Source organism: Topomyia yanbarensis, chromosome 3, assembly GCF_030247195.1.
Source record: "Topomyia yanbarensis strain Yona2022 chromosome 3, ASM3024719v1, whole genome shotgun sequence".
NCBI lineage: Eukaryota > Metazoa > Arthropoda > Insecta > Diptera > Culicidae > Topomyia > Topomyia yanbarensis.
Window position 1 is genome coordinate 394,509,264 of NC_080672.1, and position 18,179 is coordinate 394,527,442.

An 18,179-nucleotide genomic window follows, 5' to 3' on the forward strand; every position below is an offset into this window, starting at 1 on the left:
GTTGTCGCCGAGGCTGTAGCTTTTAAGATGACAATATTACATTGGCGCCCAACCAAAACGAACCTTAGATAATTTGTTAACCCAATTTGGCAAAAAAATTATAGATTTAGTTTTGATAAGTTCTTGTTGGCTTTAGTTGATAAATTGGCTTTTTGAAGACCTTAATCGTTATGGAGATAAATCCATTACATTTGAGTGAGGAAGAATTAAATTATGAGTTGGCGTTGCGCAAAATTAAGGGTCCGGCACAATCCACCCGGCGAGACAAATGTTCTCGTTTGCAACAAGCCATGGAGCAAGACATGAGAACGGGTTGCTTTCACACCGACTCCTCTCACGTGATGGAAGACTCCCGCAATATAGAAGCTTGTCAATCCCGAGTAAAACTTCTTCTCACACCGATTGACACTGCCATAAAGAAGCATGACATCGGATTTTTAGAAAATGTTAAATCGCGACTGCGTCATTACAGAAACCGTTTAATACGCGTTCACCCGCCTCCGATTGAGTTACGACAAGAATATGAAAGCTTGCAAGCGCTGATTGCGGCTCTTTTAGAGGAAGTATACGTCGCGTTAAACCCGTCAATAGTTAGTCCAGTGAGGGAACGTAGTGAAAACACAACAGTGCATAGTGACAGAGTGGACCAAAGGAGCAACAGTTCCGACCATCGTTCAGAAGTCAGCATTCCCAATGTTTTTCCGGAGAGCACTAGGACAGCACCAGCGACCGGAACAGTTCCCAAAAACTCGTCAACCCAAACGACACGATTCGAGCAACAAGCAGGACCGACGAGAATCCAGAACGGACTACCAATTGCTTCCTCTACAACAGGCAAAGGACGGGGTCGGGGAGTTCCAACAAGATGGAACCTTACAGTACCTAGGTATCAGCGAAACGAGGACGATTCAAACGAGTGGGGACCGAACCCCTACAGTGACATCTCGCATGGACTGCCGCCACCAGCATATCGTTCCGTAGACTCTCCAAGGGACGGAGGAGGAAGCAACAATTCCACAGAATACAACCGACTGCGGGATGAGTTACTAAATCATCTGCTGAGGCGTGAACGAAACCAACAGGATGGACCGAGAAATCCAAAAGCGATCCACAATTGGCCATTCAAATTCCGTGGCGAAAAAGACACGACGTCACTCAATACGTTCTTGGACCGCGTGGAATGTTTCGCTCGTTCTGAAGGGGTGGAGGAGGAAATTTTGCTTAGATCAATCAAACACCTGTTGTTAGAAGACGCGCTGGATTGGTATGGACGAGCTTTTGCACAGGGATCACTACTGTCGTGGAGGCATTTTAAGGAGGAGATCCGACGGGAATTCTTACCTGGTAGCTACGCGCAAATTCTACGCATCGAAGCGAATTTCCGATTCCAAGGAACAAACGAATCGTTCGCAAAATTTTATCGTGACATTTCAGCACTTTTCCGTTTCGTTAGTCCGCCGATGGCGGAAGATGAGAAATTCTTCATCGTGAAGAAAAATATGAATGCAGAGTACGCGGCAATAGTAGCGGCTGCCAGACCAGGAACATTACTGGAATTGGCTGAGGTTTGCAACGGGTTTGACGAAACAAGGTTATTACTAAACCGGCAGCGACGTGTACCATTCCCGCACAATACTCTACTGGAGCCAAACTTTGCGACCCCCGTTACCTCGCAAAGAACATACTCGGGTACGGTCACTCCACAGAGATTCGGTAGAGTACACGCGATAGGGCTACATGAAGCACAAGAAGTCCAATCACACAGTGATCTAATAGACTTTGCACGTAGCGAGCAGGAAGATCAAGAGTGGGCACAACAGCTGGAAAACCTTTGTCAACAGGTGAACGCGCTGAAAGGGCGATTTGAAAGGAGAGAGCAACGTCGACCCTCAAATTCACAAGGATTCCAGTACCATCAGTCGACGCAGGAGCGACACGGAACACCGAACACAGTAAGCAACATACCACAATCGCTGTCGCCAAATCAACCGCGGTCACAGCAGCAACCCCAGCAGACTCCTATTCATATTCAAGAACCACACGGAGAATTAAGGCGTTCAACGCTATCGTGCTGGAACTGTGATGAAGATGGACACCGGTTTATGGACTGCCCGAAACCCCAAGCAGTGTTGTTTTGCTACCGTTGTGGCCGGAAAGGTTTCTCGCTTCGCAATTGTCCCATTTGCTCAACTGGTCAGGGAAACGTACAGGCGAGGAGTCAGTAACAGAGGGACCAGCATCCTCGCAAAACTTCTACAGTCCCTCACTATTTCCCGAACTACAACACATCAATTCGATAATCATAAACATGGATGGAGACAATAGACCTCACGCAAACATTTCGGTACTCGGAAGACAGCTGACGGGTTTGCTAGACAGCGGCGCGAACTGTTCGTTGATTGGAGGAAGTACAGTAGCGATCGTTGAAGAACTCAACTTGAAAAAGGGCTTCCTGCGTGGTGGGATCCAAACTGCCGACGGTACCAAGCACAACATCGCCGAGTTCGTTAAGCTTCCCGTCGCCTACAATGGTCGCAACGAAACGATACCGATGCTACTCGTTCCCTCGCTCCCGGATTGTGTAATTCTGGGCATGAACTTCTGGGAGAAGTTTGGAGTAAAAGCCGTATGCAACAAGGTGGATGTAGCGCTGGAAGAGGAGATAAGTTGCTCTGAACCGATGAGAGAGCTGACCAGAAAACAGCAGCGGGAATTAGACGCGGTAGTGGCCACTTTCCCAGTAAGCAAAAACGGAGTGATCGGACGCACCGACAAATACACACATCGGATCGATACCGGGGACGCCAAGCCCAGAAAGCAGCGATGCTATCATATGTCCAGATATGTCCTAGACGAAGTGAACAAGGAGATAGATCGGATGTTAGCCCTGGACGTCATCGAAGAAGCGCTGTTCTCCCCTTGGAACAATCCACTCGTAGCTGTGAAGAAAAAGACAGGCCAGTACAGAGTATGCCTGGATGCACGTCACCTGAACTCGATAATGGTGAACGAAGGACACCCGATTCCGCAAATCGCTTCGATCATCAGCAACCTCAGCGGCTGTTACTACATATCTTCGATCGATTTGAAAGACGCCTTTTGGCAGATGCCGCTCGAGAAAGCCTCTCGCCCGACAACAGCGTTCACAGTACCGGGTCGAGGCCACTTCCAGTTTAAGGTCGTGCCGTTTGGTCTGTGTACCGCAAGCCAAGCGCTAGCCCGTTTGATGACGCATCTCTTCGCGGATCTGGAACCTCAGGTGTTTCACTACCTTGATGACATCATCATCTGCTCGCGGAGCTTCGATGAGCATCTGGCAATGCTGCGGAAGGTAGCTGAGCGATTACGACTAGCGAACCTCACAATATCCCCGGACAAATCGAAGTTTTGCCGCCAGGAGTTAAAATACTTGGGGTACGTGCTGAACGAAGACGGATGGAAGGTAGATGACGAGAAGATCAGCTGCATCGTGAACTTTCCGACGCCACAAAACAGAAAAGACGTGCAACGCTTTCTGGGGTTGTGTAATTGGTACAGGAGATTCATCGAAGATTTCGCCAGAATCGCCGTACCGCTGACCGAACTGACGAAAACAAAGAACAAGTTTCGGTGGACACCAGCTGCGGAGGATGCATTTGTCAAGTTGAAGTCAATGCTAGTATCAGCACCAGTTCTTGCGATGCCGGATTATGCCAAACCGTTCAATATAGCTTGTGATGCCAGCGACGTCGCTATCGGTGCCGTCCTAACCCAGGAAGTACATGGAACCGAACACCCGATAGCGTTCTTTTCTCAAAAGCTGTCATCGTCCGAGCGGAATTATTCCGTAACGGAACGGGAATGTTTAGCGGTGATAAGAGCGATTGAAAAGTTCCGTGGATACGTGGAGGGCGTTAGGTTCACGGTATTTTGCGACCATGCGGCGTTGTCATATCTGCGGTCAATAAAGAATCCGACGGCGCTAATGTGCAGGTGGATACTGCGATTGAATGCCTTCGACTTTGAAATCAAATACCGGAAGGGTTCGTGCAACGTGGTACCAGATGCTCTATCAAGGATTGTGGCGTCGATGACTTTCTCCATTAGCACAAGCGACGACAACTGGTACAACAGACTGGCAGCAAGCGTAGAAAAGCAACCAGACAAGTTCCCGGACTTCCGCACCGTCAGCAAAGAACTGTTTAAAAATTGCAGGTACAGAGATGAGCTGGAACAGGTAACGCACAGGTGGAAGAAAGTAGTGCCGAAAGACGAACGAGCAGGAGTTATAAGCAAGTTTCACGACTCAGCAACAGGAGCGCACCTTGGATTCCAGAAAACGCTGCAGAAAATTCAAACAGGCTTCTATTGGCCAAAGATGCAGGAGGACATAGGGCGCTACGTGCGCTGTTGTAAGGTATGCAAAGCCAGCAAAGCTCCAAATCAGCGAATGATGCCGGACATGGGAAAACTAAAGCCTGCTAGGATACCGTGGGAACTGATTTCACTGGACTTCGTCGGCCCATTCACAAGATCGAAAAAAGGAAACACGGTCATCTTGGTAGTAGTTGACTGGATAACCAAGTACGTGATCGCACAACCTATGCGCGCTGCAAATACAGAGACCATGTGTAACTTTCTGGAAAAGGAAGTTTTCCTTCGATTTTCACGGCCAAGGATCATTCTCACGGACAACGGGAAGCAGTTTATGTCGTTGGCGTTCCGGTCTCTTCTCGCGAGGCACAACACCGATCATATGACCACAGCGTATTACTGTCCGATGGTGAACAACGCAGAGCGGGTAAACAGGGTGTTGATAACTTGCATCAGAGCGCTTTTGGATGAAGATCATCGAACTTGGGACGAAAATCTAGCATCGATCGTAGCTGCCATCAATAGCGCGAAGCACGAGGTCACGGGAGTGAGTCCGCACTTTGCCAACTTCGGCCGAGAGCTGATTCTGCATACGGATCTGTACAAACAACAGGATCTCAACACGCCGCAGGATCTAAAGCTTGCGCAAGATCTGCGTTTGTCGAATTTAAAGCGGATCCATGAATTCATGTTGCAACGGATCAGAAACTCGCACGAAAAATCGAAGAAACGGTACAACATGCGTACGAGAGCGGTGGCGTTCAACGTCGGAGATCTAGTCTGGCGAAGGTCGTTCGGATTATCATCAAAAGTGGATCACATCAACCAGAAATTGAACCCGAAGTTCCTGCCAGCGATGATCCGGAAAGTTTTGGGTACCAACTTATATGAGCTGGAGGATGTTCCGTCTGGAAAAGTAGGAAGGTACCACGCAAAGGATCTAAAGGCCGATTAGAAGAAATTTGCTCAGCTATGTCGGCAGGCTCCAACCTGCTAACCACGAGTTTAGTGCTCCAGAAACACCGTTAGCCGATCGGGATAAATCGTGCCCTGTCAGGGTGTGGCGAGCAATAACTTTTCAAACTACCTCCCCACCATGGCATATCAGCCAGCGTCAATTGGACTTGAAGAGCTGTCTAGGAAGGCCCATGACAACTCGCAGTCGCAGCAAGCAGCTGTCGAGACGTGAGGGACGGGACAGGACTTCCACCAATTGAGAAAGATAAGCCTCAGCGGGCATGCCGTTTTCGGAACGTGAGAAACCGTGCGTCGAGAAATATAAGCCTTAGCGGGCAAGCCGTTTTCGGAACGTGAGAAACCGCGCGTCGAGAAATATAAGCCTCAGCGGGCATGCCGTTAGCGGATCGCGAGAAACCGTGCATCGAGAAAGCAGAAGCCTCCAGCAGGCATGCCGTTAGCGATTCGGGAGAAAACGCACGTCGGAAGCAGAAGCCTTCAGCAGGCACGCCGTTAACGATTCGGGAGAAAACACACGTCGGAAGCAGAAGCCTCCAGCAGGTACGCCGTTAGTGATTCGAGAGGAAACGCATTTCGAGAAAGCAGAAGCCCACAACAGGCGCGCCATTTCGGAACGAGAGAAATCGACCAGCGAGCACGCGAGCGCAACAGGAAGGAGAGCAGGTAACCGCAAACTAGAGACGGAACTTTCGGAGCGAGTCTCGGGAAAACCTTGAGCCGTTGCACAGGGGTGCAGGTCGACGAAGGCGGACCCCTCTGGACTCCTCAGACATAGCAAAAGTCAATCTCATAGGTAAGCTGCTTCATGGTGACACATCAAACTAAGTCATGGACCTAAGTCACTGGCGCAAGCGCGCGAACCGTTTCGGAACGTGAAAAACCGACAAGCAAGCGCAACCGCGCGGATCCTTCACGATTCGGGTGAAATCGTACCCTGCAGACTGGAAACGGGTTGTAGGGAGCTCACGACCGCAGAAAATGCCACAAAAGTGAGGCGGGTGTGCAGAAGTAAAGGAGGAACAGCTGAAGAATCCAGGCTTGTCACAACCGGAGCGGGAAAGAAGCAGACGTAAATGCGCAGGATATAAGCCTTCCAGGCTTGCCGTTACCGTAGCGAGAGAAAACGGACGCACGTCGAGAAACAAGCTGAAGCCTCCCAGGCTTGCAGTTACCGTAACGAGAGAAAACGGACGGGTGTGAGAAAGCAGACTAGACAGATCGGCAAAAGCACAAACAGTGTCCAGCCCGAACAAGTAAATCTACAGCTATGAGCAGCGCCAGTTCCCAGTGCTTAAGCATGAAAACACGACAGATCGGTATTAATCTTCCTAAACTGGACGGGCGTTTCAGTCCAGTAGACACAGAACTCAAATTGAGTCACAGGTCTCACTTGGTCGTGGAGGCGTCACCACGACAAATCTCTAAAGCAACGCGAATCAGGGGCGCGGACGTTCAGGCGGCTAGTCCAAATGAATTTAACCCTTGCATGGACTCGTGGTGATAGGAGAGACTAAATCCTCTCATACCTCAAACATACGACCGCCTCTCACACGACTTACAGTCCAATGAGAGTAAATGTTCTCTGAACCACTTACCGATTCAGACACATATGAGCCATTTTGTCTTTGTTTTGACACTTAATGTTAAATGTCGATCTACTAGTATAATTTAGCCATTATGAAACTAGTTAGAATCCTTGAATGTCGCTACCTAATGAGAGCATATGATTTGAAGGCCAGCAAAGAACTGAGTCGGAGACATTTTAGCCACGACAAGTGGGCGCACGATTACACCTTTCAAGCAGAAGAAGTCTGCTGTAATGTTTATTTGGTATTATGTTTATATTAGAGATCAAGATATGGAGAGCAACCGTTAGGCTCTCAAGCAATTATGTTGGATATATGATGTAGAAAAGTAATCTGTTCAGTCTCCGGCGCACTTCTTACGGAAGTGAAAGTTTTAGAAATTTTTCGTGAATGGCAATAGCAATTCACGAAAAATTTTTGCCATTGGGTAGGGTTGTGTAGCAGTTAAATTATTTGATTAGATGTTAACTCAATTTGAACATCTTCAACACACACATTATACTAAGTTAAAGTTAAGCGTGTATGAATCCACCACAAGGGCCGCCTGCCAGCTTGAAAGTGAAACATCATCAACAAACTTTCTGCAGTAACTATATCCATTCTACCTGTCAGTTGCGAAGAGAGTGTTTCCGCTTACTAAAAAAAGGAATCACAATAAAAAGTAATGGTGTAAGGTGCAGCCGTGATTCCTGCTTCGTGCGCTTAAACCGGCTGAAAAAATACTCGTGCGGGACAGAACACACAAATTACAAAACGATTTTACTTTGGAAAGGGTCGCACGGAAAAAAATACGCGATTCCGACAGTCACACGAGTGTTGATCCGGTCAAAACTCAAGGTAAGCAGGAGGAGATGAAACAATCGTTCCGACGCTAATTGCCTTCTTCTTGGCAGCGTACAAGCAGGAACACAACGTCCGTTCACACAAGGCCTGTTGATCTAATCAGGGTTGATTCCGGATCGTACCGGATTGCACTGGGAAGGTAGGTTGGATACTCACGGCACTAATTAGAGCATACAAGTAAAGCTATGCACTTCTCCACCAGATAAGAATCCTGAAGGTATCAGTACCAGCAAGCAGTGATCTGCGAACGAAAAGCGATACGCTTTTAACCAGCCTAGCAAACACGAAACGGAAAACGCCTTCCAAGAGAAGTGAGTAAATCACAGCGATTATAGATTTTATGACGACACGTGGTATATTGTAGGGCTCCTTTTCCGACACTTAAAGTGTCCTACTACAAGCATCGGGACTCAGATACCGGCTCATCAGAAGTTCAATCAAGGCGTCGGTCGAACAGGAACAATTCGCAGGCAGATCAGTTGGTGGAAGGAATCTGGTCACCGCAGCTGTGCACCTGGACGCAGGTGAGCAGCCTGAGTACAAGCGGGTAATAGGAGACCGTGACGCAATAGGTCCCACGGTCGAGCTCAAGGGGATTTTGTCACTAACGAGGGCACGCCGGATGGAACGGAAGGTGGCGAGACACACGGTTCATATCGTGAGATGCCGCAGCGGATGGCGGGGCTGTGAGTACTAGCTTTTAAGAAGTGAATAGAATCAGTAGGCTGGAAGGGCAGAGCAGCAGGGATAGGTGGATAGAAGAAGTCAGAGAAAAAAGAGGAATGTGTGAAGAGAGATGAATAAAGGGGTAGGATGTTCAAAATGACACGTGTAGGTTTTGGTTTTATGAGCAGTCGGCCCAGTTGAGGCAAGTTGTCGCCGAGGCTGTAGCTTTTAAGATGACAATATTACATAGTCTATACAGATTATGGTGACATATTTTAAATCTAGCGATGCATAAAATATTAGGTAGAAAAAAAATTCTTCCCTTTCCAACATTTCAATTCTATCGATTGATGAAGTTTTTTATTTATTTTTATTTTTATTTTTATTTTTTTATTACACCCCATCTTCTGAAGAGAGCTTTGTTGACACTAAGTGGACTGTCGCTTTATCCAATTGAGCTATCGCCGTAATATTGTAAAACGATGATTTTTGATCATGTTAAGCTACAGGTTTCTGGAGCAGCGTAAACAGATATATGAATAACAAAGACCACCAGAGCAATATTAACCTCTGGTACAATAGTGAAATGTAGTATACAAATCCGCAATATAAGATACACGGAAGATATTGGAAATGGTAACTTAAATGAATATGGTAGTATAATAGTTGAATTATAATGGTGGAATATATCAGTAGTATTCCCAATATGGTGAGTATTATATGAATAGTTTGGAAATGGTTCCAAAGATTTTTGGAATGGTATTTAGTTATACAGGTATCTTAGGCATTTTTGGTACTTCCCAGACTTTAAAAATTATTATTTCTCGACAAACATATGATTACGGCCTAAAAGCCAACTGTCATAATCCACTTTGAATGGAAATTCCGGACAACTCACTATGTAGGTTATGGGAGAATTTAATTTTATAAAATTCGAAGCTGATGGTTCGCCACGATGATTCTGCATACGAGTACATGACACTACTTTCCCTTTCAACGAAATCTTTGATCTTTTTCTTGAGTGCAAACTATGCTCGATGTGTTGGTCTTCTACGGAACTGTATCCTAACGCAACCTAAATATGTAGTTATTATCATTCATAATAATCTCACAATTTGATGTTTTATCACTTGTTAGGTTGCGACTGATCATTAAATTAGTATACTTAGTATACTCAGGTCCATCCATACAGTTGGACCAATTGCATTCAAGTCGTCGTTACAGTTCGGTCGCGTTTCCATTTGCGTCGTTTAAAGTTTAACCGTGCGTGTTTTAATTTGTATTGTTTTCATTTATCATTGCTGCGTAAGTAAAACATGCCGTGCGCGATTAATAATTGTACAGTGAGTGACGACAAACATGTGTGGTACTGCCATGGATCATGCGGGAAAAAATTCCACGCTGCATGCGTCGGTGCTCAGAGGAATCATGAGCAAAGAATACTAACATACATGCTGCCAATATGCTACGAGTGCCAGAAGCGTCTCGTGATGGAGTTAAATTTCGATAAATTGTACAGACAACAACAAGAAGCCATCAACCTCAACAAGCTAGTTATGGAGTCGAATCACAAACTCACATCCACATTTAGCAACTTCAATGTCCGAGATGGATTTGAATGTATCGAAATGCTCTTAAACGAGTTGAAAGGCGAAATTAAAACAACTGCAGCTAATCATAATAACGCGGTTGCACACATAGCCAAAACCTCGGAGTTGTGGAATGAGCTGGCTGCTTCCAACAAAACTGGCAAAACTGATGTCGTTGCCACAAAAAATCACTTAACATCATTATTCGACATATCGATGAAAGCTACGAAAAACAACATCGCAGCCTATGTCAATGAACTGACCACCGATATGACACGCGAGTTGAAACAAATTTGTTCAGAAATTGAAAAGGTCAGCAGCGTGATAACTGACATGGCTAACAACTGTTCGGCTCAGAATATGAGTTATGTAAACCCAATATTTACGGATGATATTATCGATGAGTTAAAGCAAATTTCTAGTGCAGTAAACTCACTGGAACAAAAGACTGCTGCTTCACCCGCAACAGATTCCTCCCCTAGATTAGAGGCTGAGATGTCCGTCGAGGCAGCCAGTAACTCAGGCTGGCGTTTCCTTGGCAACTCTAAGGTATGGAAGGCTGATTGGTCCGAATACGACGCACGTAAATTGCGTCGTCTCAATCAACAAAAAGCGGCGGAGAAAGCAAGAATAAAGAAGAAACGGAATAAACAGAGGCCCGCTAATGCACTTGACACCACCCGTAATAATAATACTAAGCGTCGCAAGAATCACGGTTACAAGCGCCACACAATTTTCGACAAAAATAACGGATGGAATTACAACCACAGCAGATTTGCGTACCACGATAACAAACGCCGCGACATCGACAATCTTCCGTTGGATAGAGAGCTACTGGCTGAGGCAAAGAAACGTTTTTCGAGGCCACCTTCAACTTCGTTCAGACCTACCATTGCATTCCAGAGAGGCGATGTTTTAAACCCGTGCCCTACCGATCAACCTAGCACCTCACATCGAACAGCTGCTGCCACACCTATGTACCCCTCCGGAATTGGCGCCTGTCAGTGTTTTTGCCGCTATCGACGCACTCATTAGAGCAAGATAATAATGAATTGACAAATCATATTGCGATTCAAGATTTAGAAGAGGTAGAGCTAGGTCTAATTAATTCCCATTCAACTAACACTTCTCCAAGAGAATCTCAGTCAAGAACAGAAATCTTGGTCTATTGCCAAAACTTTAACCGCATGAAAAGTGCAGCTAAGATGAATGTGATTCAAAACAAAATATTAGGTTGTCATTATTCCGTAATTTTAGCAACTGAGACTAGTTGGGACGAAACAGTGAGAGGTGAAGAAGTTTTCGGGAGCAATTACAATGTATTTAGGGATGACCGTGATTGTCATGTATCTGGTAAGAAGTCAGGAGGGGGCGCTTTGATTGCGATTTCAGCAAAACTAAATGCAGAAGTTATCAAAACTATAAAATCAAAAGAATTCGAGCATGTGTGGGTGAAAGTACATGTTAAAGACGAAACTCACGTTTTCGCTTCGGTGTATTTTCCTCCAAATTTTGCTCGAAAAACGACTTACGAAAAGTTTTATCATGCTGCTGAATGCATTATTAATAGTCTTTCCCCGCACGTAAAAGTTCACATATATGGCGATTTCAATCAACGCGGTATTGATTTCATACCAGATGCTGATAATGAGAGCATCCTACTTCCTGTTGTAGGGGAAAATGAAACTTTGCAGTTCATTTGCGATAAATCTGCCAGTTTAGGACTTAATCAAATAAATCACATAAGAAATCAGCGACATTGCTATTTAGATTTATTAATGACGAATATAGACGAAGACTTCTGTGTAACGGAATCACTTACTCCCTTATGGAAGAATGAAGCTTATCATACAGCCATTGAGTTTTCTATATTCTTGCATGTTAACGACAGACCTGGTGATAGTGAATTTGAGGAGGTATTTGATTACGAGTCCGCTAACTATGAAAGCTTGAGGCAAAAAATTAATGCAATAAACTGGCAAATGATTTTAAGAAATGAAGAAAATGTTGAAGCTGCCGTAGACATCTTCTACAAAATATTATTTGAAGTCATTCACGAAGATATACCATTGAAAAGAAGAAGGCGTCACTATAACTCAAAACATCCCATCTGGTTTAATAGAGAAATCAAAAATTTAAAAAATCGTAAGCAGAAAGCACACAAAATCTACAAAAAATACAACAGCGAAGATAGCTTAACAAACTATTTAAATCTATGCGATCAATTGAACCTTGCCATTGATATCGCGTTTGAAGAGTACAATGCAAGAACAGAACGCAATATAAAAACTTGCCCAAAAAACTTCTTTAATTACGTAAAAACTAAAATAAAATCGGATTATTTCCCAACAGAAATGCATCTTGATGGAAAGGTAGGCGATAACTCAGAGGAAATCTGCAATCTTTTTGCAACATTCTTCCAGGAAGTTTACACTACATTTTCAGAGAAGGATCGAGAGCGTGAATACTTTTCATTCCTCCCAGAACTTTCAAGAGATATTAACATTAAACAGATAAAAGTACATACAATCATGGATGCCTTAAAAAACTTGGATAGCTCTAAAAGCCCTGGACCTGATGGCGTTCCACCGGTGTTTTTAAAAACTTTGTCAATAGAACTAACCGCTCCTTTATTTTGGCTTTTTAACATGTCTCTAGAATCAGGTTGTTTTCCTAAAACATGGAAAAGCTCTTTCCTAGTTCCAATTTTTAAAAATGGTAAAAAATCCGATGTGCGTAACTATCGTGGAATAGCTATCATCTCGTGCATTCCCAAGATTTTCGAGGCGATTGTTAATGAAAATTTATTCCACCAAATCAAGAACAGAATTACCCATGTGCAACATGGTTTTTTCAAAGGGCGTTCTACAAGTACAAATCTACTCGAATTCATTAACTACACATTAACAGCAATGGATAACGGAAACCACGTTGAAGCTCTTTATACAGATTTTAGCAAAGCATTTGATCGCATCGACATACCCATGCTACTTTTTAAATTAGAAAAAATGGGGTTTGAGCCAGGACTTCTTACATGGGTACAATCATATCTTACAAATCGTGAACAAGCTGTTAGATTTAAAGGGATAAAATCAATCCCAATTCAAGTTACATCAGGAGTCCCTCAAGGGTCTCATTTGGGGCCGCTATTCTTTATTTTATTTGTTAACGACATTTCCTTCATTCTAAAAAATGTAAAAGTTCTTATATATGCTGATGATATGAAACTATTTCTAGAAATAAGAAATGGTGAAGACTTTCAGACATTTCAAAACGAAGTAAATATATTTTATACATGCTGTAATAAAAGCCTGCTGAAACTGAATGTAAAAAAATGTAATTCCATAACATTGAGTAGAAAGAATAATATACAGAACAATAGAATCTTATTGGGAAATCAACAAGTAGAAAAGTGTGACAGAATAAGAGATCTAGGAGTTATTATAGATTCCAAAATAACATTCATAGATCATTATAACACAATAATTAACAAAGCAAACAGCACACTAGGTTTTATTAAACGCTTCTGCTATAATTTCCAAGATCCCTACACAATAAAAACATTATATGTAGCCTATGTGCGTTCAACACTAGAATATTGTAGTATAGTTTGGTCGCCTTTTTCAGCAACACATGCAAACCGGATAGAATCAGTACAAAAGCAGTTTTTGATGTTCGCTCTTCGTAAACTAGGTTGGACTGGACTACATTTGCCATCTTATGAAGCACGGTGCATGCTAATTGACATTCAAACCTTGAAAGATCGTCGTGAATTTTCTATGGTATCATTTGTAAACGACATTGTATCACACCGTATTGATTCAATCGAACTTTTATCGAAACTAAATTTTTATGCTCCTTCTCGACAACTACGTAACCGCAGCATCTTTTGTACAATTCGCCATCGCACCAATTATGCCAAGTTTGGCCCTTTAAACCAAATGATGAATATTTACAACAAACATTGCGAAAGCATTGACTTCACTATGTCGAAAACAAAACTTAAGCAGCAGTTTAAAGTAAACCAAAATTTTAACTAGTGTTAAGTTAGTTTAATAATTATTGTAAGAAACCGGTCTACATCTGATTGACGACTTGAAATAAATAAATAAACATATCTACATTGAATATGGCCTCAGCATATCTTTAGTTTCCATAGCATAAATTGGCAAGATCTTAAAATGTATCTGCTCACCGATCGACATCGTGCAGGAAACTACGAGATGATTTTGAACAATTCTTGCCTTGGATACTTCGTCAGGAATACATTTCACATTTCTGAACCATTGTTGTCATTTTTCTTCGATAAAACAAACGAATATGAAGAAGAAAAACAAATAACGTGGTGGGCTTTTCTGTGGCCAAAGGTTTTGATTTGGTTCAGTCATAATTATTTTTATCGGTTGTTTCGAGATAATAAAGTATCACTAAGTGTTCGAATCGGAAGATCCGTGGTGAAGTTCATACTTTTCTCTCTTCAACGTGCACAAAAGAATCAGCATGCTTGTTCGGATCTTTATGTTTATTTATTTTATGGGTCGCGGACGCCATGTTCAATTTGACGTGTATAAAACTAATACAATCAAAAGTGACGAATGCTTCCACCTTCTTTCCCATTCATCTTGGTTTTCGGGTGCTTGCGATAACGAAGTGACGCATTATGGCTATGTGTCAAAATCGCTTCACAAGCGCCACGCTCGGTGAGGTGGCGCATTTTTTCATAATTCAAATCGACCGTTTTTTCTATGGGCGATGAAAATTCATCTCGTGTTACGTCTGTTTGTCTGTGCTTTAACTATGAGAAATACCTCTCGGAAGTGATTTTGTGTTCCTCCCATAGTTTACAAAATTTTGCAGTGAAATATAGTATATTTAATAGGAAATCGAAGTTAATCGCTCGGTAGGTCGTTTCTCCTGTTGTGTTATGTGTTGGTAGGCAAAAATATCGTTGGAATAGTGTAATTTGACGTAGTGATTTTATCGTCACATCACAATTATTTTACTATGTATGTGCGCGACTCGAGCGAGCTACCAAAAAAATGTTTCCACTTAGCATCGACAGCGCCATCTGAACTTGACTAGTTGATGCAACGATTTCACTGATTCCCAGTTAAACTCACCGGTTCAGATCAAAGAGAATAGGGAAAGAGACGAATAGTGTGAAGCCAAAAATACCTTATTGAGCAGACCAATCGTGCAATGTAAATAAACATTACTCATGCCTGAGTTGGAGGAGATAAGTATTGTACTTCTATCAAAAAAGAAATTTGAATTTTCATCAAAATTTAGTTCAATCGTGATTGTAAGGTGCATTCTAGAGTATATGTATGAGTAAAAATAAGCTTTAGAATTATTTCATCTCTTTGTTTCGAAATGCACATCGTTTGATAAACAAATCCATCGATCGACATACGGTTTGTTTTCAAAATATAATAGGAGTCATTTAAAGTGCTGCCTATAGAAGCGGTTGCCAAAATTCTAGTGTTGAAATCATCATAAAGGGCGTGTTGCCGTTTTGACTGATTTTCACTCTTCGTCTCTTTCCCTATTCTCTTTGGTTCAGATATCTGAATGGAGCAGTACCCAGTCAAAAAATATGCGGACGAAGATCGTCAGGCGATTTAAATAGTTTGACGTTTTACTCAACTCGCCTGTGCTAATTGCCCCTAGGAACAAATGCTATTTGCGAATGCGATTTAAAGGCAATTTCAATACTTAGACGACAAATTTTCTGGCGGCTGCAATGGACTTGGTTGTTTTTGCATTTTTCCAACATGGCGGTTAGTGTTATCCACATTATTCATATTATTTATCTTATTAATTCAATATTTTTTATTGTTATTTGTTTCATTTGTTTTAATCATTTTATTAAATTGTTAGTTTTTCCCAGTAGGGATCTTTAATTTGGAAAAATTGTGCCGGTTTTTCATATGGTAGCGGGTGTCCTTACGAGTACACTCATATCATTCTTAAACCTTAATCACAGAGAACAGACGTCCATCTTGAGCATTCAACTTGTGTAAAATCTCTAACGGTTTCGAAGGTAGTTTGGATATCTAAACCAGGTGCGCTACTGTCGTCATGTTTTTTTTTGTGGCTGAGTGCGACAGAATTGACAGCGGTTATTCCTCTACCCAGTCAAACTAGTCCGGAACCGATTCGGACTTCCAGCATGAATTCCAGCTCAAATGCGTCAACCGATAGAGTCGGAATCGGTTGTTTTATTTGAGCTAGATTCCATGCTGAATTCATCCAGGATTTCGAACCGGTTCCGGAATCGATTTGACGGATAGTTGGGATAGGTTGGTGTGGCGGCGCTAGTGTTTTTCGTATATTAATTCAAATGTTTACACACGTTTTTTAAATATTTTTGTTCGATCATGGATGTCTGTTCTCTGTGCCTTAATTATTCTTTTATGATTTTTAAATTAAGAAAAACCAAATTAAATTCAACCAGCAAACTGACAGTTGTCCTACTAAATGACGTATCTGCAAATATCTCGTTCGCCTCATTGTTAACCGGGACAGCACCCCACACAGCATGATCTGGTACTTTGTCAATCCGCTAGCAACCTGCCATCCCAAGTTTCATCTGCAAACTATGGTAGATATGATAAGGCAACCTATAGGGTCGTGCAAGTCGCATGGGTTAGGATGTGTTATTGTCCTAAAAGGAAACAAACTAAAAAATGTTTTTTTCAATAGTTTCGTGCCAAAAAAATGAAAAAGGACTGAGATATTAACTCACGGTACTAATCTGCAGCAGAATATGCCTAAACTCGCACACCCCTAAAGATCCCTGTTCATATATTGTTCAGTTTCTTCATTTTATTAATTCGGTTTAGTCAGTTCTTTTAGTTATTGGATGACAGTTAGTTAGCTTGAAACAATTTAGTTTACTCTCTTAATTTCATAACTTTTTTAATATTGTCTGATTTTCATTTGAGCTAATTTGATTTGTTTTATTAATTTGATTTATATGGATCATTCTATCCATTTTATGAATAACTTTTTTTTTGCTTCATAATTGTTTTGTTTTTTGGTTTGTTTTGTTATTGTTTTTTTAATTTATTCAGTTTATTATACGTGTTATACGTGCAGGACTCGAGGCTGTGCTTGTCTCACATATAGTTGCGTGCCAGCTTTGCGTGCGTTTGGCAATTTAATGAATAATACAACAGTTATATGTGTGAGAGGTGTCTCATCCCACTGATGGGTGGATTAAATCGGTTTTATGTATACTTGTGTGTATATATGTGTATGTGTTTATGTGTGTATATGAACATATAAATGTTCAAAAAATGGTTGCATTATACACGGGATTGTTTTGTAGTGTACACATATAATCTATTAATGTGAAAAACTGATACTTCTGGATAGAAGTCAGATCTTCCTCCAATAGGGATCTTTAATTTGGAAAAATTGTGCCAGTTTTTCATATGTTTTGGTAGCGGGTGTCCTTACGAGTGCACCCATATCATTCTTAAACCTTAATTATTCTTTTACGATTTTTAAATTTAAAAAAACCAAATTAAACTCAACCAGCAAACTGACAGTTGTCCTACTAAATGACGTATCTGCAAATATTTCGTTCGCCTCATTGTTAACCGGGACAGCACCCCACACAGCATGATCTGGTACTTTGTCAATCCGCTAGCAACCTGCCATCCCAAGTTTCATCTGCAAACTATGGTAGATCTGATAAGGCAACCTATAGGGTCGTGCAAGTCGCATGGGTTTGGATGTGTTATTGTCCTAAAAGGAAACAAACTAAAAAATGTTTTTTTCAATAGTTTCGGGCCAAAAAATTGAAAAAGGACTGAGATATTAACTCACGGTACTAATCTGTATCAGAATATGCCTTAACCCGCACACCCCTAAAGATCCCTATTACAGCTCCTTGGATATCTCTAATGGAACAACTTACACAAGTCCAACAGGCAGTGACACCAGACTAGGAGAAACGGAAGCGCTGATGAAAACACGGAGTCTATCGGTTCTTTTTTATTATTTCCCCTTTTCTTTCTTAAATAAGCAGGAATTCAAGAAATGTGGATGAGAGTTAAAGGAGACATAAATGGGAGATAGGAATGAAGGTAGAAAACTGAAAAAATGGTAAGTTCTAGTACACATGTGTTATGTTATATATATATACAAATTGAAC

The 18,179-nt window shown here is 42.2% G+C and overlaps 1 long non-coding RNA gene across 1 annotated transcript; it reads left to right on the top strand.

Moving 5' to 3' along the window:
• The first annotated feature begins 4,896 nt into the window (after positions 1–4,896).
• Positions 4,897–8,588, top strand: LOC131692372 (uncharacterized). The gene is made up of 4 exons (XR_009305973.1): positions 4,897–7,754; positions 7,811–7,899; positions 7,963–8,071; positions 8,125–8,588. It is a non-coding gene; the product is annotated as an uncharacterized LOC131692372 (long non-coding RNA).
• The last annotated feature ends 9,591 nt before the right edge of the window (positions 8,589–18,179 follow it).